We start from the raw sequence: 22,444 nt of genomic DNA, 5'->3' as shown, positions 1-22,444 counted from the left end.
ATATCAGTAGAAGTGTGTAGAGTAGTAGTAGTTAGCGGTTAGTATGTAGTGGTAGTAGTAATAGCAATAGTAGAGTGGTAGTGGGTAGTAGCGTAGTAGTAGATTAGTGGTAGTAGTAGTAGTAGTAGTAGCGTAGTAGTAGTAGTAGTAGTAGTGGTAGTGGTAGTGGTAGTAGTAGCAGTAGTATTAGTGTAGCAGTAGTAGCGGTAGTAGTAGTAGTAGAAGTAGTAGTGGTAGTAGCGGTAGTAGTAGTAGTAGTAGTAGTAGTAAGTAGTGGTAGTATAGCAGTAGTAGGTAGTAGTAGTAGTAGTAGTGGTAGTGGTAGCATGTAGTAGGTAGTAGTAGTATAGTATTAGCAGTAGTTGGTAGTAGTAGTAGTAGCGGTAGTAATAGTAGTAGTAGTAGTAGCGGTAAGTAGTAGTCAGTAGCGGTAGTAGTAGTAGTAGCGGTAGTAGTAGTAGTAGCGGTAGTAGTAGTGGTAGTGGTAGCAGTAATAGTAGCAGTAGTAGCGGTGTAGTAGTAGTAGTAGTAGCGGTAGTAATAGTAGTAGTAGCATTAGTAGTAATAGTAGTAGTAGCAGTAACGGTAGTAGTGGTAGTAGTAGAAGTAGTAGCGGTAGTAGTAGTAGTAGCAGGTAGCTGTAGTAGCAGGTGTAGTAGTAGTAGCAGTACGTAGTAGTGTAGTAGTTAGTAGTAGTAGCGTAGTAGTAGTATGTAGTAGTAGTGGTAGTAGTAGTAGTAGTAAGTAGTAGTAGTAGTAGTAGTAGTAGTAGTAGCAGTAGTAAGTAGTAGTAGTAGTAGTAGTGGTAGTAGCAGTAGTGGTAGTAGTGGTAGCGGTAGTTAGTAGTAGTAGTAGTAGCGTATTAGTATTGGTGCGTTGCTAGGTATTGACGGAAAAATTCAACTCTTTATGAACATGTTAATATTAGCCTGGCATTTAGTTTGGTACAGGTGGGTTAATATTAGCCCAGCATTTAGTTTGGTACAGGGGGGTTAATATTAGCCCAGCATTTAGTTTGGTACAAGGGGTTAATATTAGCATAGCATTTAGTTGGTACAGGGGGGTTAATATGCCTAGCATTTAGTCTGGTACGGGTTATATTAGCATAGCATTATTTGGTAAGGGGGGTTAATATTAGCCTAGCATTTAGTTTGGTACAGGGGGGTTAATATTAGCCTGGCATTTAGTTGGTACAGGGGGGTTAATATTAGCCTGGCATTTAGTCTGTACAGGGGGGGGGGGGTTAATATTTAGCCTAGCATTTAGTTTGGTACAGGGGGTTAATATAGCCTGGCATTTAGTTGGTACAGGGGGGGTGTTAATATTAGCCTGGCATTTAGTTTGGTACAGGTGGGAATTATAGCCTGGCATTTAGTCTGGTACAGGGGGGGGGGGGGGTTAATATTAGCCTGGCATTTAGTCTGTACAGGGGGGGGGGGGGGGTGAGGCTATTAGACCTAGCATTTAGTCTGGTACCAGGGGGGTTAACATAAGCTGGCAGTTTAGTCTGTACGGGGTCTAGAACCGAGAGTGGTTGTACAGGGGTTAATATCCAACCTATTGCATTTAGTTAGGTACAGGGGGTTAATATAAGCATGGCGTGTAGTTTTGAAAAGCGGGACAAAAATGTGTTTTTCTTTCAAAACAAGGACCCCGAACTTTTCAACAGTAGTGTACATATTCAAGTATATGCCAAGAGAAATAATTCTGTGACACAGGAATATGCAGCTTGTGTACTGTCATTCCAGGTTCAATAGGCGACCTGACTGAGTTAGCTAAAGTTGGCTAGCTAGCTAGCAAGTGACCAGCCTGCATAGCAACCATTTTGTTTTGAACGGACGACCTGTCCTTTCGCATAGCAACTATGGGAAAAATAATTAGCGACTGGGTCGCGTCTGTATCCACATGACCAATAGAACTAACAGCCATATTTCTGTCAGCACTATCTCTTCTGTTGGAAGATTGATATTGTATGAATTGATTCATCAAAAAAAAATGTTTTTAATGAAAATATGTAATTCATTGATATTGTAACGACCCTGGGTTTATAAGCGCGGAAATCGACTCTGCCGCACCAGCATGCTTTTGCGGCACAGTCGATAGCGCGCCGGACCTCGGGCTAGAAGGTTCGAGACCTGCTCCCTGCTGTTTCATTACAATATTTTAAAATGTCGATAAAAGTTATATTAAAGCAATTAGACACAAGATGCACTGCTGTATCACGAATACAGTCACAGGTAAAAGGGCTGACTGGCCCTCTATCGGGTCGTTATATCATGTGCAGAAAAGGCTCTAACAATGGGAAATCCAAACCACCTGTTGTTCAATGTATTATATCCTGTGAATCTTTGAGCATTTTCCAGACAAATTGCTAGCAATACAGTGCAAAATATGTCCAAACTGACGTGTAAAGAGACGTAGCTATTTACTATTTTCATATTTTGACCAAGTGTCTTGCTATAAGGATATCATATTAATAAAGGTCCTTCAAAATACAAACTTTTGGTTTTCTAATTCGACGTGCCTAAACACAACCAATGCTCTTAGGCCTACAAAAGCTGTTTTACCGTTTTTAAAACAGGAGGATATATGAAATACAATGTATTTGTACAGCTGTGGACGGCTGGAGGATATCGGGGACAGTAGCCTATTATACCCAGTCGTAAACAGCTGGATATCAAATACAGGCTGTAATGATGAGTGTAAAACTATTGACAATTAAAGTGTGCTGTTTTCTGTTGATTTCATAGAGCTTGTGTCATACGAACGGTCCAAGGCAGATTGAATGAATTTGCATACAGGAAGGAATCAGGGAATCTGATCACAATACAGACACAGTGGGCAGATAAGAGACACAGTTGATTGGATAACGACAACCGCATTTTAATACGAGGTGTAACCATGGCTCCTGTTATTCATATGCTATCTATCTTCCCACTGTGCATGGCTACTGGCTTGACAAAAACTGAAAAGCATCGACCTTCACAATCTAATGAAAACTGTTGATTATCAAAGCCTCTCCAGTATAGTGTCATGGACTGACTGGAAAAAAAATAACCCCAATTTGAATTTATGACTTGGATTTAACTTCAGAACCTCAGGCTGTTCCAGGGTGCTCTGAGCACAGAGTAACGCTGTACCCATGCAAACACACACACACACACACACACACACACACACACACCACACATCAGCACAGCTGTAAAACTATAACACAAAGTGATGGGGATCTGTGTTCTTCTATCTACATTACCATTTAAATCATGTTTTCTCCCAACAGGTAATTCTCAGGTAAGATCAAATTCATCTTTAACTTTTGCTATGACCTTTTGTTCTGTCTGAAGTCTGGAAGAGGAGAAGAGATGGGAGGAGACGAGAGAGAGGAGAGGGAAGGGTGAGGAGAGGAAAGGAAAGGAAAGGAAGGAAAGGAAAGGAGAGGAAGGAGAGGAGAGGGAAGGGGTAGGAGGAGAGGAGAGGAGAGGAGGAGAGGAGAGAGGAGAGAGAGAGAGAGAGAGAGAGAGAGAGGAGAGGAGAGGAGAGGAGAAGGAAGAGAGGAGAGGAGAAAGCCAAAAGCCAATGGGTTTTCTCCAGCTAGCTACGTATCATGACTTTCGAAATCTCTCATAACTTCACATGGGAGAGATAAAGAAGCAGAATATTTATGTGCAATTGAGCGGCAGAAATATAGTTTCCCAACTCAGTCCTTGGTGCCTCACTATTGAACAGGACCCCAGCCTGTTCCTGCAGGTTTCACTCCAACCCTGATCTAGCGACCACGATCTAATAATTACCTGTTTTGTAACTACGACCCAGGTTAGTTACAACTGGGGTTGGAGAGGAAATCTACAGGAAGGTATTCTCCAGGAACAGGGTTAGAGTGTAAACCTACAGGAGGGTATCTCCGCAGAACAGGTAGAGTGTAAACCTACAGGAAGGTATCTCTCCAGGAACAGGGTAGAGTGTAAACTACAGGAAGGTATCTCTCAGGAACAGGTTAGAGTGTAACCTACAGGAAGGTATCTCCAGGACAGGTAAGAGTGAACCACAGGTATCTCTCCGAACAGGGTTAGAGTGTAAACCTACAGGAAGGTCTCTCCAGGAACAGGGTTAGAGTGTAAACCTACAGCAGGTATCTCTCCAGGACAGGGTTAGAGTGTAAACCCTACAGCAGGTATCTCTCCAGGAACAGGGTTAGAGTGTAAAACCTACAGGAAGGTATCTCTCCAGGAACAGGGTTAGAGTGTAAACCTACAGGAGGTATCTCTCCAGGAACAGGTTAGAGTGTAACACTACAGGAGGGTATCCTCCAGGAACAGGGTTAGAGTGTAAACTACAAGGTATCCTCCAGGAACAGTTAGAGGAACTACAGCAGGTACTCTCGGAACAGGGTTAGAGTGTAAACCTACAGAAGGTCATCTCCAGGAACAGGGTTAGAGTGTAAACCTACAGGAAGGTATCTCTCCAGGAACAGGTTAGAGTGTAAACCTACAGGAAGGTATCTCTCCAGGAACAGGGTTAGAGTGTAAACCTACAGAGCAGGTATCTCTCAGGAACAGGGTTAGAGTGTAAACCTACAGAAGGTATCTCCAGAACAGGGTTAGAGTGAAACCGTACAGGAGGGTATCTCTCCAGGAACAGGGTAGAGTGTAGACCTACGGAGGGTATCTCTCAGGAACAGGGTAAGAGTGTAACTACAGCGGGGTCTCTCCAGGAACAGGGTTAGAGTGTAAACCTACAGGAAGGTATTCTCCAGGAACAGGGTTAGAGTGTAACCTACAGGAAGGTATCTCTCCAGGAACAGGTTAGAGTGTAAACACAGGAAGTCATTCTTGCAGGAACAGGGTTAGAGTGTAATCCTACAGGAAGGTATCTCTCCAGGAACAGGGTTAGAGAGCCCTGCTATGGAGCATACTGCCTGAGCACCCTACCCATTGTATTTGGAACGTGCTAGCAAGTAGGCTAGCCTACCACTCCTGTTGTTTTGCACCCAATGAACCTAACACCAAGTAAACACACCTCAATCACTGCCACTCTGAAACCACCAGTAAATCAGCACAATATCCTACAGATCTTTAATGTGTCACATTTACTTAAAAAGGGTCTTAGTGTTTAACATATGGTACTGTGGATTTAGGCATAGGTTTACAGATTAGAGCATTGATTACATAAATATACAGATTAGAGCATTGATGATAATGACAGAAAAGGTATTTTTACCCATAGAGAGCAAATTAAGTAATATATTCAACCAAGCATGATGTACACATAGCTTCAGGGCCCTCACCCATCACCCTGGTAACCATGTTTATGGGATGCCCAAGACAATACTTCTCCTGTTCAGTGGGAAGCCACCTTTTAATCACTATGCTGATTACTTAACTTTTATTCCACCTGCAGGGCCTTCAGAAAGTATTCACACCCCTTGAGTTTTTCCCACATTTTGTTGTGTTACAGCCTGAATTTAAAAGTGATTACGTGTAGATGTTTTGGGTCGCTGGCCTACACACAATACCCCGTAATGTAAAACTATTTAATCCCTTTGTCATGGCAAGCCTAAATAGGTTCAGGAGTAAAAATGTGCTTAACAAGTCACATAATAAGTTGCATGGACTCACTCCGTGTGCAATAATAGTGTGTAACGTGATTGTTGAATGACTTCCTACATTCTCTACCCCACACATCAAAGTATCTGTAAGGTCCCTGAGTTGTACAGTGAATTTATAAACACAAATTCAACCACAAAGACCAGGGAGGTTTTCCAATGACCTCGCAAAGAAAAGGTACCTGTTGGTAGATGGGTGGAGAGAAAAAAAAATGAATATCTCTTTGAGCATGAGGAAGTTATTAATTCCACTTTGGATGCTGTGTCAATACACCCAGTCACTACAAAAGATACAGGCGTCCTTCTTAACTCAGGGATTTCACCATGAGCCCAAAGGTGACTTTAAAACAATTACAGAGTTTAATGCGGCAGTTCCCAAGCTAGTGGTCGCGACCCCATGTGGGTTTGCCTGATGTGAAAATTGGGTCACATGAGAATTTCCTAAATCCTGAAAAATGTGTGTCATAAAAATCATTGTAATGTGGTTAACCTTGAAAATCTAAATGACAATTATTAAAAAGTAAAGTATAAAGTATATAATTTAACCCGAGAACACCCTCTGATCAGAGGGAAAAGGCTGCACTTGTCCCTGGTGAATGGTTACGCTATGAAACCACACAGTATTGCAGAAACTTTGATATTATCAGCCGGAAACAATGCGTTTGGGAGGCAGAGGCACAGAATCTCACAGAAAGAACTTTGTCATATACAGGAAACACTGTTCGAATTAAGGATGTATGGTATTGCTGAGCAATCAAGAGGAAACTTACTGAATGACTCAAAAACTTCCCATCTTATGCTCTCCGAACGGGCGTTAGCTGTGAGGGCTGAGATGCCCATGTATTGACTTATGTTCGCTACATGTCGGAGGATACTAGTCACGTGGACATATAGTTTCTGGCTCACGATTCCCCGAGCATGAAGCAGCATAAGGAATGTTCAGTGTGCTGAGTGACTATATTGACAAAAAAACAGATTCCATATGGGATCGAATGGTACGCTTTTGAAACAGGTGGGGGTTCATCTATGTTGGGGCGGAGGGCAGACCTCTTACACTCTAGTTATGAATGTGTCTGCCACTGACATGATGTATGATACACCGAGAGCAACTGGCGGGCAAAAGAGCTGAGCACAGAACTCTTGAGATATACTGCAGCAGGTAACTTTGATTGTAAACTACATCAAACCACATCCCACTGCGTACACGCCTGTTCACAAAACTACATGGAGTAATGGGATCACCAAGGCTTGGTGGTTATCGAAAGGGGGATTATTGGAAAGATTTTTCGCATTGCGAAAGGAACTGTTGTCCTTGACAATGGATGTAAAAGAAACAGACTTGGTTTTGACTTTCTTTGTAATGAAAATAAAATAACAGAAAACAGCATCAGTAAGTGTCCCACAAGAGTGGACGACTGCTCACCTCCAACACTTGGAAGAGATACCTTGGGACCTACTTCCCAATCCGTTTGACTGTGATCCTGGCTCAGTTGACATACAGGTTAGTGAAAATCAAACAGCTGATCGAGCTGTCATGACCGAATGCTGCAGACAACACATTCACGAGTCACTACGGAGGAGTTTTAGTTCCTGACTCAAAGGGAATACCCTGCCGTCTTCCTTATTTAATTAAGACAACTGGGAACTCGGAACTGGGAACTCGGAACTCGGAAATCTCTGACTTCCGACTTCAGTGCATTGAAGACAACCGGGACCTGGGAAAGAAACTAACTCTGACTGGGATTTTAAAAAATGTTCACGGTCATCCAACTCGGAATTCCAACTCAGGAACTCTGGCCTCTTTCTCGAGCTCCGACTTTCCGACCTGAAGATCACCGACGTCATGATTTAACTTCATATTTTTTAGGAGTTCCCAGTTTTTCTTGAAATTACCATAAAACTCACGTTTGCCAGCTCATATCTGTGTGAAGCTGGATGCAGTGCTCTTGTCTGCATTATTAAAACCAAATATCCATCCAGGTTGGATGTGACAGGAGAGATGAGGTACACACTGTCGACCACGCCCCGCTGACTTTGAGATGCTCCGAAGCGACATGCATCAAGCGCACCCATCTCATTAGCGGTGGTGAGATAAGAGACATTAGGTCAGACTAAATTGCAATTGACTGTCATAGCCCCCCATTAAAAGTGTGTGATGGTGAGTTGAGAAGACAATCAGGAAATACTGTTAGAACATTTTTTTTCTTCTATTGAATGCCATTGGCTGTTAATTACATCATTATTTTCACATGGTTGGGGTGGCAAGAATTTTCAGAAATTAAAAAGGGGGGTCGAGGGATAAAAAGTCCCTGGTTTAATGGCTGTGATAGGAGAACACTGAGGATGGATCAACAACATGGTAGTTACTCCACAATACATAGAAGGAAGCCTGTACAGAATACAAATATTACAAAACACACATCCTGTTTGCAATAAGGCACTAAAGTAAAACCGGTCGAAAGTCGTGCACTATATAGGTCATAGAGTGCCATTTGGGAAACAGACACTATTCCCTGTTCATGCTAGAGAATCCAGTCTGCCGTCTCTCCTGCCTCGTCCTCTGTTCATGTGTCCCCATAGAGCACCATCTGGTTCTGGGTATCTCTCTGCAGCTCCCTCTCTCTGTCTCTCTCTCTCTCTCTCTATCTGTCGCTCTCTCTCTCTATCTGTCGCTTTCTCTCTGTCTCTGTCTCTGTCTCTGTCTCTGTCTCTGTCTCTGTCTCTCTGTCTCTGTCTCTGTCTCTCTGTCTTCTGTCCCTCTGTCTCCTGTCTCTCCTGTCCTCTGTCCTGCGTCTCTCGCTCTGTCTCCTGTCTCGTGTCTCTGTCTATTCCGTCTCTCCTCTCTGTCCTCTCTCGTCCTCTCTGTCTCTTGTCTCTCTGTCTCAATTCAATCAATTAAAGGGGCTTTATTGGCATGGGAAACATGTGTTAACATTGCCAAAGCAAGTGAGGAGAATAATATACAAAAGTCAATAAAACAAAAAAAGTGGAACAGTAAACACATTAGCACATACAGAAGTTTCAAACATAAAGACATTTCCAATGTCATATTAATATTTATGCAGTGTGTCTCTGTCATAGACTAGCGTCCTGTCTCACACTACAGATACAGGAGATAGATAGCGTCCTGTCTCACACTACAGATACAGGAGATAGACTAGCGTCCTGTACTGTACATCAAAGCTGCCCCTCAGGCCCTATGGCTTCCGGCTACTTCAGAAAGCACAACTGCTATTGTCTTTCAAAAAAAAGATATATTATATATATGTATATACTATTTTTTATTTGTTTTTAAGAATTTATGAAAAGCTAATGCTGTTCTGTTACTATAATAAGCCAAATTCTGCTAGTCAGGCATATGTGAACCTCCAATGCTGAAAATATTTTGTGAATAAAGGCAGCAATTATGCATCACAACACATTAGCATGATAAATTGCCGCGGTAACAGTGACTGTGTAATATAGTATAACATTGAATGGCCAATACTTATAAAAGAAGAAGAAATCGTTATGGCAAGGACTTCGTACAGACCATTTAATATGCATAAATGATGTCAATTACGCTCAACTCACAATGATGATTCTTGTAACATTTTGTGTTTTAACCCAATCTGTATTTGAGGGGGCTAATGCATACCAATAGAGGAATGGAGAGGGTGAAAAGAGAGGGAGAAGGGAAAAGGAAGGGTGAGGGAGAGGGTGAATGTGTGGAATGAGGAGAGGAGAAAAGGGAGAGGGTGAAAGGAGAGAGAGCGAGGAGGGTGAAGGAAAGGGTGATGGAGAGGGTGAAGGAAAGGGTGAGGGTGTAGGAGAGGGAGAGGGTGAAGGTGAAGGTGTGGGGTGAAGAGACGGAGAGAGGGAGAGTGTGAAGGAGAGGGAAAAGGTGAAGGAGACGGAGAGAGGGAAAGGGTGAAGGAGAGAGGGAGAGGGTGAAGGAGATGGAGAGATGGTGAAGGAGAGGGAGATGGTGAAGGTTAGGGTGAAGAAGATGGAGAGAGGGTGAAGGAGATGGAGAGAGGGTGAAGAAGAAGGACATATTAACTTGTTTTTTCTCATCTATCTACACGCAATACCCCACAATGACAAAGTGAAAAAATGTTTTCAGAAAATGTTGCAAATTTATTGATATTTAAATACAGAAAGATCTAGTTTCCATAAGTATTCATACACCCCCTGAGTCAATACATGTTAGAATCACCTTTGGCAGTGATTACAGCTGTGAGTCTTTCTGGGTAAGTCTCTAAGAGCTTTGCTCACCTGGATTGTACAATATTTGCACATTATTATTTAAAAAATTCTTCATGCCCCGGCAAGTTAGTTGTTGGAAATGGCTGTCTAGCTATGATCAAGTCTTGCCATAGATTTACAAGCTGATTTTAAGTCAAAACTATAACGAGGCCACTCATTAACATGCAATGTCGTCTTTGCCTGTGCTTAGATCTATTCCGTTTATTTTAGTCCTAAAAAAACTCCCTAGTCCTTGGCAATGACAAGCATACCCATAACATGATGCAGCTACCACCATGCTTGAACATACAGTTGAAGTCGGAGGTTTACATACAGTATGAAGAGTGGTACTCAATGATCTTTTGTGTTGGATTTGTCGCAAACATAACACATTGTATTCAGGATATCAAGTGAATTTATTTTGTCGAAAGAAAATCTGTTTTACTTTAGTGCCTTAGTTGCAAACAGGATGCATGTTTTGTAGTATTTGTATTCTGTACAGGCTTCCTTCTTTTCATTCTGTCATTTTAGGTTAGTATTGTGGAGTAACTACAATGTTGTTGATTCATCCTCAGTTTTCTCCTATCACAGCCATTAAACTCTGTAACTGTTTTAAAGTCACCATTGGCGTCCTAATGGTGAAAGCCATGAGCGCTTTCCTTCCTCTCCGGTAATTAAGTTTTTTAAGGACGCCTGTATCTTTGTAGTGACTTGGTGTATTGATACACCATCCAATTGTGATCATCATGCTCAAAGGGATATTAAATGTCTGCTTTTTTGTTGTTGTTTTTGCCCATCTACCAATACGTGTCTTTAGTTGCAAGGCATTGGAAAACCTCCCTGGTCTACGAGGTTAAAAATGTGTTTGAAATTCACTGCTCAACATACAGATAATTGTATGTCTGGGATTCAATTATGTTTACCACTGTTATTGCACTCACAGTGAGTTATTATGTGATTTCTTAAGCACATTTTTAGTCCAGAACGTATTTAGGCATCGACATAACAAAGGGGTTAAATACTTAATGACTCAAGACATTTCAGCTTTTCATTTTGTAATTCATTTGTAAACATTTGTAAAAAATATAATTTCACTTTGACATTTTTGGGGGGTAGTGTGTCAACAACAAAAAATCTATTGAATCAATTTTAAATTCAGGATGTAACACAACAAAATGTGGAATAAGACAAGGGATGTGATGCCTTTGTGAAGTCTCTATTTTTAAAAGTGTATTTAACTAGGCAAGTCAGTTAATTAAAAAAAATATGATTTTCACTGATGGCCTAGTAACAGTGGGTTAACTGCTTTGTTCAGGGGCAGAATGACAGATTTTATACCTTGTCAGCTCAGGGATTTGAACTTGCAACCTTTTGGTAACTAGTCCAACGCTCTAACCACTAGGCTACGCTTCCACCCCAGTTGTTATGTAGTGAGTCAAACAGGATGCTGTTAGAAACCTGACTTGTTGTTTACCCCATTCTTCTGTTAGCGTTGTCCCTGCAGTTATAGCTGTTCCAGCATGTACCACTTTCCTGCTACTGTTGTGCACGTATCCTGTACAAACACATGGTGTAACTTACCCTCACCCTTATCCCTAGCCAACACAATACACTATGTGTTTTACTTAAAAACTAAAACACGTAGCCCCTACTCACTATAAAACATATAGCCCCTACACAATACTATAAAACATATAGCCCCTACACAATACTATAAAACACACAGCCCCTACTCAATACTATAAAACACACAGCCCATACTCAATACTATAAAACACACAGCCCCTACTCAATAGTATAAAACACATAGCCCCTACACAATACTATAAAACACACAGCCCATACTCAATACTATAAAACACACAGCCCCTACTCAATAGTATAAAGCACATAGCCCCTACTCAATAGTATAAAGCACATAGCCCCTACACAATACTATAAAACACACAGCCCCTACTCAATACTATAAAACATATAGCCCCAGGCTATGAAAAAATAAGAACATCTCTGAACCAGTATAGCTACTGTATGTGAAAAATATATTTTTCTTATCTCCTCTCCAGGTCCGGCAGCAAAGAAGAAATATGTGAGCTACAACGACATTGTGATCTAAGAGTCGTCATCAGACAGAAGGGCAGGCTGGTTGGAGATGCTTGGTCTCCCTGCCTCTCCTGCCCCATTGGCAACATAAAGGAAATCCAAACTATTTTTATGTCCATGCTGCTTTACTGCCCACTCACACCCCGGAACCCGCGGAACCCCCCGGAACTCTGGAACTCCAGAACAACACAGTGACAATGGTGGGTTCTGGGTTCTAGAGCTTTCCTTTCAACCAGATGATTCTGTCTGGCTAACTGACATTTTTTTCATGGTGGAATGGAAAAGAGGGAAAGCTTTAAGAAACATTTTAAGAAAATCAAGACGGACATTTCTGATGGGAGCAAAATTATTTACAAAATAATTTGTTTCGTAAAATGATTTCAGAGGGGAAAAAAAGAAGCAGAGAACCGGTTTGGACAAAAAACCTGTGTTCCTCCTCAGGATTAGAGTGGGTCTCTGCAGACCCCTCAGAGCTGGCCCCCCACTCCCTAGAGGTGTGTCTCTACAGGTACGCTGGCTGCAGCAGGAGGACTACCTGTACTGGAGGACTCACCTGTCCAGGAGGACTACCTGTCCTGGAGGACACACCTGTCCTGGAGGACTCACCTGTCCTGGAGGANAGGAGGACTACCTGTACTGGAGGACTCACCTGTCCAGGAGGACTACCTGTCCTGGAGGACACACCTGTCCTGGAGGACTCACCTGTCCTGGAGGACTCACCTGTCCTGGATGACTCACCTGTCCTGGAGGACCCACCTGTCCTGGAGGACACACCTGTCCTGGAGGACTCACCTGTCCAGGAGGACTACCTGTCCTGGAGGACACACCTGTCCAGGAGGACTACCTGTCCTGGAGGACTCACCTGTCCTGGAGGACACACCTGTCCTGGAGGACTCACCTGTCTAGGAGGACTACCTGTACTGGAGGACTCACCTTTACTTGACCTGCCTGTACCTGCCCAGCGGGGCTGTTTCTTGTCTTGTAATGTCCTTCCCAAATTGCAAGTTTTCCAAAAAATTCCGTCGATTTAAACATTTGTGGTTTATTGGGCCTTTACCCTCCGTTCAATTTGTTGTAGATTTTTAAAGATCCAAGCTATTTCTTCTTGGCTAGCTTAGGATGCACATTCAATTTAAGGAGCCCATAGTTCTTGTCTCTGAGACTGTCAAGAATGATTTTTTCCCGTTTCCATTTGTGCTGTATGTGGGTCGACAAGAAAGACGTACAAGTAATCTGCAATTTCTACAAGATCTCCTTATAGTTATTGTCCTGTGGGAGTTTTAACAGACAATGTTTTCAGTATGTTGAACGGGTTACAGTACATTGACCATCGCCTGTGTTTTCAGTATGTTGATCGGGTTACAGTTCATTGACCATCGKCTGTGTTTTCAGTATGTTGAACGGGTTACAGTACATTGACCATCGCCTGTGTTTTCAGTATGTTGAACGGGTACAGTTCATTGTCCATCGACTGTGTTTTCAGTATGTTGAACGGGTTACAGTACATTGACCATCGCCTGTGTTTTCAGTATGTTGAACGGGTACAGTTCATTGACCATCAATTGTGTTTTTAAAGTGACTAAAAGAGAGCTCCAGCGCCCAGTCCAGTCAAGGCTTTATTAGCTTGATATAAAAACTAGAATGACTCCAGTGGTTTTCAGATTTTAAAACGGTTTCTGTCCCCCGTGTAGAAGTTGTCGATGCATGCCTGCTATGTTTGATGTTAAGATTAAGTTAAAAAAACATATATATATATAAAAATAAAAAAGATGGAGATTTCACAACACGTGATTCACTAGCCTTGCTTTTAATGGCATACAAGATTACTATTATTATTCATATTATTATAATCCATTTTTTTTGTTTTGGTTGGTTGACATCTTCTCGCTGAAGGTAGAATATGGCTTTAATTTCGTCTTGGATTTTTCTTAATGCCCTGCAACTATGGAAAAATTGTGGGGAAAAATAACATGAATATATATTTAAAAACAAAACACACAAAATAAAAAAATAAAAACAAGTCTGTTTTTATACTGTTTGCACTAAGTATATTCACGTTGCCCTTGCTGCTTATGTGCCAATGTTGTGGGAGATAAAAAAAATAATATATATATATGTTTGACCACTCATGCAACTTTTATGTGGTGTTGTCCAAGAATGTATCAACATGAAATAAAACCATTTGGTATTTTTTTTTCTTTTATATTCCCTGAAAACTGCTTATAGTACTTGTATTTCTTTGAGGACAAAGCATTTCATCACTATGTGCTGACATTCAGAAGTACCATAATATTCAATAATCATTATTATAGGTTTTGGATTAAGGTGTTTACCCATACAGGGGTTTGTCCCTATTCTTTCATGGAGAAAGTGATTCCATTCTTCACACAATCCAACCAGCGACTCAATGCAATCTCCTACCTATAGGTACTTGAATAAACGTCATCACTGTATAGTTTAATAATGCCTCAAGGGTGGATTGTCTGACTGCAAAGTAATTGTTTACATCATAAGTATCTCGACTCCTGTGCCAATCTGCATATAAACAAAAAAAAACATAAGGTTTTACCTTCAGGGATCATTTCTCCAAACTGAATAGTAGAAGTGAGGTGCTTGAGGCTTCTAAAATGGAGTGGAAAGACATTTTAATGAAATAAACAAGAAAGAGAACATTAAGCTTCTGAAGATTATGTTGTACTATAAACTTTTCAAAAATGTTAAATGTCTGACGTAAGATAAAAAGCAAGACACATAGCTTGTTATAACTTCACGAATTAGTTGTTTACTTCAGAATTGAATTGGCAGCCCTCACACCTGTCCCAACCACCAACCATCATTATATTATATTGAGATAAGTTGTGTTTCTCGTCAGTATAAGCAGCTGTGTCCTTCCTAGTGCCCTCTTCATGGTGTAACAGTATAACTTTTAACCGTCCCCTCGCCCCGACACGGGCACGAACCAGGGACCCTCTGCACACATCAACAGTCACCCACGAAGCGTCGTTACCCATCACTCCACAAAGGCCGCGGCCCTTGCAGAGCAAGGGGAACCACTACTTCTAGGTTTCAGAGCAAGTGACGTAACCTATTGAAACGCTAAACGTTTCTGATCTTGTCTGAGATTAAACTTTCCTAGATTTCTATTGTCATAATGCATTTAAATGTGTGTCCATGTACTGACTATGGTTGTACTGAATAACTAACTGCCGAGGACTACATTTAAAGATGTAGCCAGTGGCATATCGCATTTTGTACGTGACCTTCAATATTATAGCTCAATATCTTGGTAGAGATATTGAAAATGCATAGGAATATATCAACAGATCTCAAGTATGCACAGTGGCGTTATAGTTATTCATGGACGTTTCTATGGTAATTTATTATATACCATTTTCAAAAGCAAACCGTTTTTTTTAGGCGGGGCTTCTTCTATCATAACTTTAATGAAAATAAGGCACTACCCAAAACTACACGCCCAGAGCTGTTATTCTCAGTTGGTCTTACTCCGCCATGGGCACCAACCACATACTACCAGGACTTCCCTTCCTCCAATACCTTCCTTAATGACGTCTAGCTCCTTTTGACTCACACCGGTGAAGACTAACAATGACAACATACTATTGTCTCCCTAATCTCTGCACGTCATCTCGTGCGGATATTCTCTGCTATGCAGTGATTATTTAAAGGTCCAATGCAGCCCTTTATCTCAAACATCTGGATAACAATAAGTATCTTACTGTGATTGGTTTCTATTAAAATGGTACTGTAGCTTCTTAGCAAACAGATAATTTTTCAAGCTAAAATTTAGCTAGACTTCGGGAGTGTCTAGTGGGGAGGGGACAACTGAAAACTAGCTCTTATTGGCAGAGAGTTTGGAACTCGCTTTCTTATTGTCTAAATTAACTAATATGCCAAAACTCCATCACACTAAAACAGGCCGAATTCTTTTTCAAACAGCTCTTAACCAAAAGACATTATCACATTCTCACACAATTTCACTGCATTTTTTCCCGAACCTCATAGTGTGGAAGATATATCATAAATACACAATACAATCACGTTTTGGAGTCACTGGATCCTCAGATGACAAAGGAAGAGGAGGGAAAGTTAAAACCAGGAAGGTGGAGGTCCTGATTATACTATTATCCCAGACTGCAGTGGAGTTCCTTATATACTATTATGCCCAGGGGACTGGCAGTATAGAGTGTCCTGATATACTATTATCCCAGGGGACTGGCAGTGGAGTGTCCTGATATACTATATGCCCAGGGGACTGGCAGTAGAGTTCCTGATATACTATTATGCCCAGGGACTGGCAGTGAGAGTGTCCTGATACTATTATGCCCAGGGGACTGGCATAGGAGTGTCCGATATACTATTATGCCCAGGACTGACAGTGGATGTCCTGATATACTATTATCCCAGGGGACTGGCAGTGGAGTGTCCTGATATACTATTATGCCCAGGGGACGTCAGTGGAGTGTCTCGATATACTATTATGCCCAGGGGACTGACAGTGGAGTGTCCTGATATACTATTATGCCCAGGGGACTGGCAGTGTGAGTGTCCTGATGCTAATAACTATTATGCCAGGGACTGGCAGTGGAGTGTCCTGATATACTATTATGCCAAGGACTGGCAGTGGAGTGTCCTGATAACTATTATCCCCAGGGGACTGACAGTGGAGTTCCTGATATACATTATCCCAGGAGACTGGCAAGTGGAATGTCCTGATATACTATTATGCCCAGGGGACTCGCAGTGAAGTCCTGCTATACTATTATCCCAGAACAGGCATGGAGTGTCCTGATATACTATTATGCCCAGGGGACTGGCAGTGGAGTGTACTGATATACTATTATGCCCAGGGGACTGGCATGTAGTGTCCTGAATTACTATTTGCCAGGGACTGCAGTGTAGTGTCCTGATGTATACTATTATGCCCAGGACTGGCAGTGGAGTTCTGATATACTATTATGCCCAGGGGACTGACAGTGAGAGTGTCCTGATATACTATTATCCCAGGAGGACTGGCAGTAGAGTGTCCTGATATACTATTATGCCCAGGGGACTGGCATGGAGGCTCTATACTATTCCCAGGAACAGCATGAGTTCCTGATAACTATATATGCCCAGGACTGCAGTAGGATGTACTGATTACTATTATGCCCAGGGGAACAGACAGTGGAGTGTCCTGATATACTATTATCCCCAGGGGACTGGCAGTGAGGTCTATATACTATTATCCCAGACTCCATGTTAGTATCCTGATACTATTATGCCCAGGGGACTGGCAGTGGAGTGTCCTGATGCTAATATAACTATTATGCCCAGGGGACCGCAGTGTAGTGTCCTGATGCATAACTATTATGCCCAGGGGACTGGCAGTGGAGTGTCCTGATATACTATTATGCCCAGGGGACTGGCAGTAGAGTGTCCTGATATACTATGTATGCCCAGGGGACTGCAGTGAGTAAGTGTCCTGATATACTATTATGCCCAGGGGACTGGCAGTGGAGTGTCCTGAATATACTATTATGCCAGGGACTGGCAGTGGAGTGTCCTGATATACTATTATTGCCCAGGGGACTGGCAGTGGAGTGTCCTGATATACAATATTATGCCCAGGGGACTGGCAGTGGGTGTCCTGAATACATTATGCCCAGTGACTGCAGTGGAGTGTCCTATATACTATTATTGCCCAGGGACTGGCAGTGGAGTTCCTGATATTACTATTATCCCAGATGACTGGCAGTGGAGTGTCCTGATATACTATTATGCCCAGGGGACTGGCAGTGGAGTGTCCTGATATACTATTATGCCCAGGGGACTGGCAGTGGATTGTCCTGATATACTATTATGCCCAGGGGACTGGCAGTGGAGTGTCCTGATATACTATAATTCCCAGGGGACTGGCAGTGGAGTGTCCTGATATACTATTATTCCCAGGGGACTGGCAGTGGAGTGTCCTGATATACTATTATTCCCATGGGACTGGCAGTAGATGCGTCCCTAGTGGAATCCTTTTCCCTATAATGCATTAGATTTGAACAGAGACCTATGGGCCCCGGTGAAATGTATTGCGCTGTATAAGTCAAAATGTGCTATTTGGGACACTCACACTGAGCGTTTTTTTTTTCTGACTGTGCAATGCTTTCACTCATCGTCTCGTTGCAGGAGCCATGTGATGAATTACAAAACGGCATCAAAGCTGGCAGCGAATGGCGTAGCGTTAGTACCCAGACCGACACTTTGCTGACAGCATGCACCATGAGCAGAAAGCAGAGAGTTGGGCCCAGTGAGAGGCTTCCACTTGTCAATAAGAAGTGACAGAAACATGCAAGTATTTTCAGGCAGAAGGAAGCAGCAGCAGAATCGAGGGAAACAAAGTGCCAAAGGGACAAAGTGTGTAGAACTTTTCTCTCGGCGATGTAACAACCGCTTATGTTGCAACTATGCAACAGTGCCGGTCTCTATAGCTTTTTGTTACGCATCGTCTCTTTCAGGGAATTAATTTTACCAACGGCAAATAACCTCAAAACAAAAACATCCTCTCGCTGTCAACTGCATTTATTTTCAGCAAACTTAACATGTGTAAACATTTGTATGAACATAACAAGATTCAACAACTGAGACATAAACTGAACAAGTTCCACAGACATGTGACTAACATAATGGAATATTGTGTCCCTGAACAAAGGAGGGGGGGGGTTAAAATCAAGAGTACGTCAGTATCTAGTATGAAAAAATCAAAAGTAACAGTCAGTATTCGGTGTGGCCACCAGCTGCATTAAGTACTCCAGTGCATCTCCTCCTCATAGACTGCACCAGATTTGCCAGTTCTTGCTGTGAGATGTTACCCCACTCTTCCACCGAGGCACCTGCAAGTTCCCGGACATTTCTGGGGGGAACGGCCCTAGCCCTCACCCTCCGATCCAACAGGTCCCAGACGTGCTCATTGGGATTGAGATCCGGGCTCTTCACTGGCCATGGCAGAACACTGACATTCTTGTCTTGCAGAAAATCACGCACAGAACGAGCAGTATGGCTTGTCATGCTGGAGGGTCATGTCAGGATGAGCGAGCAGGAAGGGTACCACATGAGGGAGGAGGATGTCTTCCCTGTAAAGCACAGCGTTGAGATTGCCTGCAATGACAACAAGCTCATTCCGATGTTGCTGTGACACATCGCCCCAGTCCATGACGGACCCTCCACCTCCACATCGATCCTTCTCCAGAGTACAGGCCTCGGTGTAACGCTTATTCCTTCGACGATAAGCGCGAATCCGACCATCCCCCCTGCTGAGACAAAACCGTGACTCGTCAGTGAAGAGCACTTTTTGCCAGTCCTGTCTGGTCCAGCGACGGTGGGTGTGTACCCATACAAGACGTTGTTGCCGGTGATGTCTGGTGAGGACCTGCCTTACAAGCCCTCAGTCCAGCCTCTCTCAGCCTATTGCAGACTGTGTGAGCACTGATGTAAGGATTGTGCGTTCCTGGTGTAACTCGGGCAGTTGTTGTTGCCATCCTGTACCTGTCCCACAGGTGTGAGGTTCGGATGTACCGATCCTGTGCAGGTGTTGTTACACGTGGTCTGCCACTGCGAGGACGATCAGCTGTCCGTCCTGTCTCCCTGTAGCACTGTCTTAGGCATCTCATAGTACGCACTTTGCAATTTATTGCCCTGGCCACATCTGCAGTCCTCATGCCTCCTTGCAGCATGCCTAAGGTACGTTCACGCAGATGAGCAGGGACCCTGGGCATCTTTCTTTTGGTGTTTTTCAGAGTCAGTAGAAAGGCCTCTTTAGTGTCCTAAGTTTTCATAACTGTGACCTTAATTCAATCAAATCATTCAAATGTATTCATAAAGCCCTTCTTGCATCACTTGATGTCACAAAGTGCTGTACAGAAACCCAGCCTAAAACCCCAAACAGCAAGCAATGCAGGTGTAGAAGCACGGCGGCTAGAAAGGCCAGAACCTAGGAAGAAACCTAGAGAGAAATTGCCTACTTTGCCTACCGTCTGTAAGCTGTTAGTGTCTTAACGACCGTTCCACAGGTGCATGTTCATTAATTGTTTATGGTGCATTGAACAAGCATGGGAAACGGTGTTTACACCCTTTACAATGAAGATCTGTGAAGTTATTTGGATTTTTACGAATTATCTTTGAAAGACAGGGTCCTGAAAAAGGGACGTTTATTTTTTTGCTGAGTTTATTATGATCTTACAGAGCTACTTGAAGATCAAATAGTATGTTGTTACAGAGAAAACTGAAGATCAAGCGAACATTTACTGAAATTGTTTAGAGGATATTAAAAGCCAAAGCTGTTGTATTCAAACATAAAAATGAAGTAACTATTCGATTTTTATCATTTTAATTCTGATTTGTATTATTAAACATTTGACAATGATTTTGAGGAACAAAAACATTATTCTTGAAATTAAACAGTTTCACGAAAATGAGCATATGAAAATCATAACTGGTACTTTAACTATTTGCACATCGTTACAACACTGTACGTAGCCATAATATTTGAAATATGTCTACTTTTGTGAGTGTAATGTTTAACCTTCATTTTTTATTGTTTATTTTACTTCTGTTTGTTATCTATTTCACTTGCTTTGGCAGTGTAAACATGTGTTTCCCATGCCAACAAATCCCCTTAAATTGAATTGAAATTGAGAGAGAGAGAGAGAGAGAGACAGAGACAGAATCAGAGAGAGAGAGAGAGAGAGAGAGAGAGAGAGAGAGAGAGAGAGAGAGATAACGAGTGAGATCTTGTCACTAAGATTGTACCTATTAAAACTGAGGGGGGAAATGGAAGAGTAGCACAGGCACTGCTCCAGATCACTTGATATCCACCACAAGGGGGAGAGAAGAGAAAAGGGAGAGAGAAAGAGGGGAGATAGACAGAGAGGGAGAGAGAGTGACCCGACTTAACTGACAATCGTACAGCAGAGTGTGCGTCCGATTCCAAATAGATAAGTTCATGAGTGCACCGCTCATCATACATAATGGGTCCCATATATAAATATCCCATGTTATTTTCTCTCCCCTACACCAATACCATTATCATTTACAGAAATAATAATAAATACAAAAAATGGAATCGTTTTTTTTTTGCAAATACATAAATTCTTGCAGTTTTACCATCCCACCACCAGAGGGTACTGCCACACCTCCAGGACCGGTACTTCCCGCAGCTATGTTTCCATTGTAGTAGTCATGACAGTAAATACAGAAAATCCAACAAAATGAACAAAAGGAGGAAATCGAACAAAAGCGACTAGAACAAAACGAGCCCAAGGATCACAATTATTAATATTGTCAACATCACTTCTAAAGAGAGAAGAGGCTAGCTATTTTCCTCCTGGAGCCAAGTCTCGTTCCCTGATGAGGTCCTCGGCTTCTATCTGGAGGCAGATAGCAGTTGTCAATAGAACACAATTTGAGCTAGCCACAGGAAGGCAAAGTTATTAACCTGTCTGCTGGGATTGTGTGGATGTGTCCCAAATGGTACCCTCGTCCCTATATAGTGCACTTCTTTATAACCAGATCCCAGGTAGCAGTGTACCATTTAGGACGGAAACTGGGATTGTGTGTTCCTCTTGGCCTTTCCATTTATTGCAAGGGATGAGGGGGATATGAAGATACGGAAAGAAGGCTATTAGAGACACATTGATCTCTTTCAAACTGCATTTGTGCGTCCAAGATGGTACCCTTTTCCCTATATAGTGCACTACGTGTGACCAGGGCCCATATTGTTATAGGGAACAAGGAGCCATTTGGAATGGACCTCGTTATAGGTTACTGACTGGCACTTCATCACACACAAGCTTTTATGAGGCAGTACAATACAGTAACTATATTAGGGGATTTTATATAAGTCTTGTGCATTGGTCTAATCAGATATCAGGGGAATTAGTATTGATCTAATCAGATATCAGGGGAATTAGTATTGATCTAATAAGATATCAGGGAATTTAGTATTGGTCTAATAAGATATCAGGGGATTTAATATTGGTCTAATCAGATATCAGGGGATTTAGTATTGGCCTAATAAGATTTCAGGGGATTTAGTATTGGCCTGCTAATAGAGAGTTCCAGGGGATTTAATATTGGTCTAATCAGATATCAGGGGATTTAGTATTGGCCTAATAAGATATCAGGGATTTAATATTGGTCTAATACAGATATCAGGGGATTTAGTATTGGCCTAATAAGATATCAGGGGATTTAGTATTGGCTCATAAGATATCAGGGGATTTAATATTGGTCTATCAGATATCAGGGGATTTAGTATTGGCCTAATAAGATATCAGGGATTTAGTATTGGCCTAATAAGATATCAGGGGATTATATTGGTCTACAAGATATCACAGTTGGATGGGTTTCTACATCGAGCTGAAAGTAATTTGTTCTGGGTATTTATTACGGCGATCAACTTAGGAAATGTCACATGACCAAACTAAAAAGCCCGTCGTCATCATACAATGCAGGATTTCAGAAGAGACT

General features: G+C 42.2%; 1 pseudogene; it reads left to right on the top strand.

Moving 5' to 3' along the window:
- The window catches only part of LOC112069034 (metabotropic glutamate receptor 7-like), a 207,958-nt pseudogene extending 189,699 nt beyond the window's left edge, over positions 1–18,259 (top strand).
- The last annotated feature ends 4,185 nt before the right edge of the window (positions 18,260–22,444 follow it).

This window comes from Salvelinus sp. IW2-2015, unplaced genomic scaffold, assembly GCF_002910315.2.
Source record: "Salvelinus sp. IW2-2015 unplaced genomic scaffold, ASM291031v2 Un_scaffold862, whole genome shotgun sequence".
NCBI classification, from domain to species: domain Eukaryota; kingdom Metazoa; phylum Chordata; class Actinopteri; order Salmoniformes; family Salmonidae; genus Salvelinus; species Salvelinus sp. IW2-2015.
The sequence above is the reverse complement of the archived record's forward strand: the minus strand, read 5'-3'. Positions and strand labels throughout refer to the sequence as shown.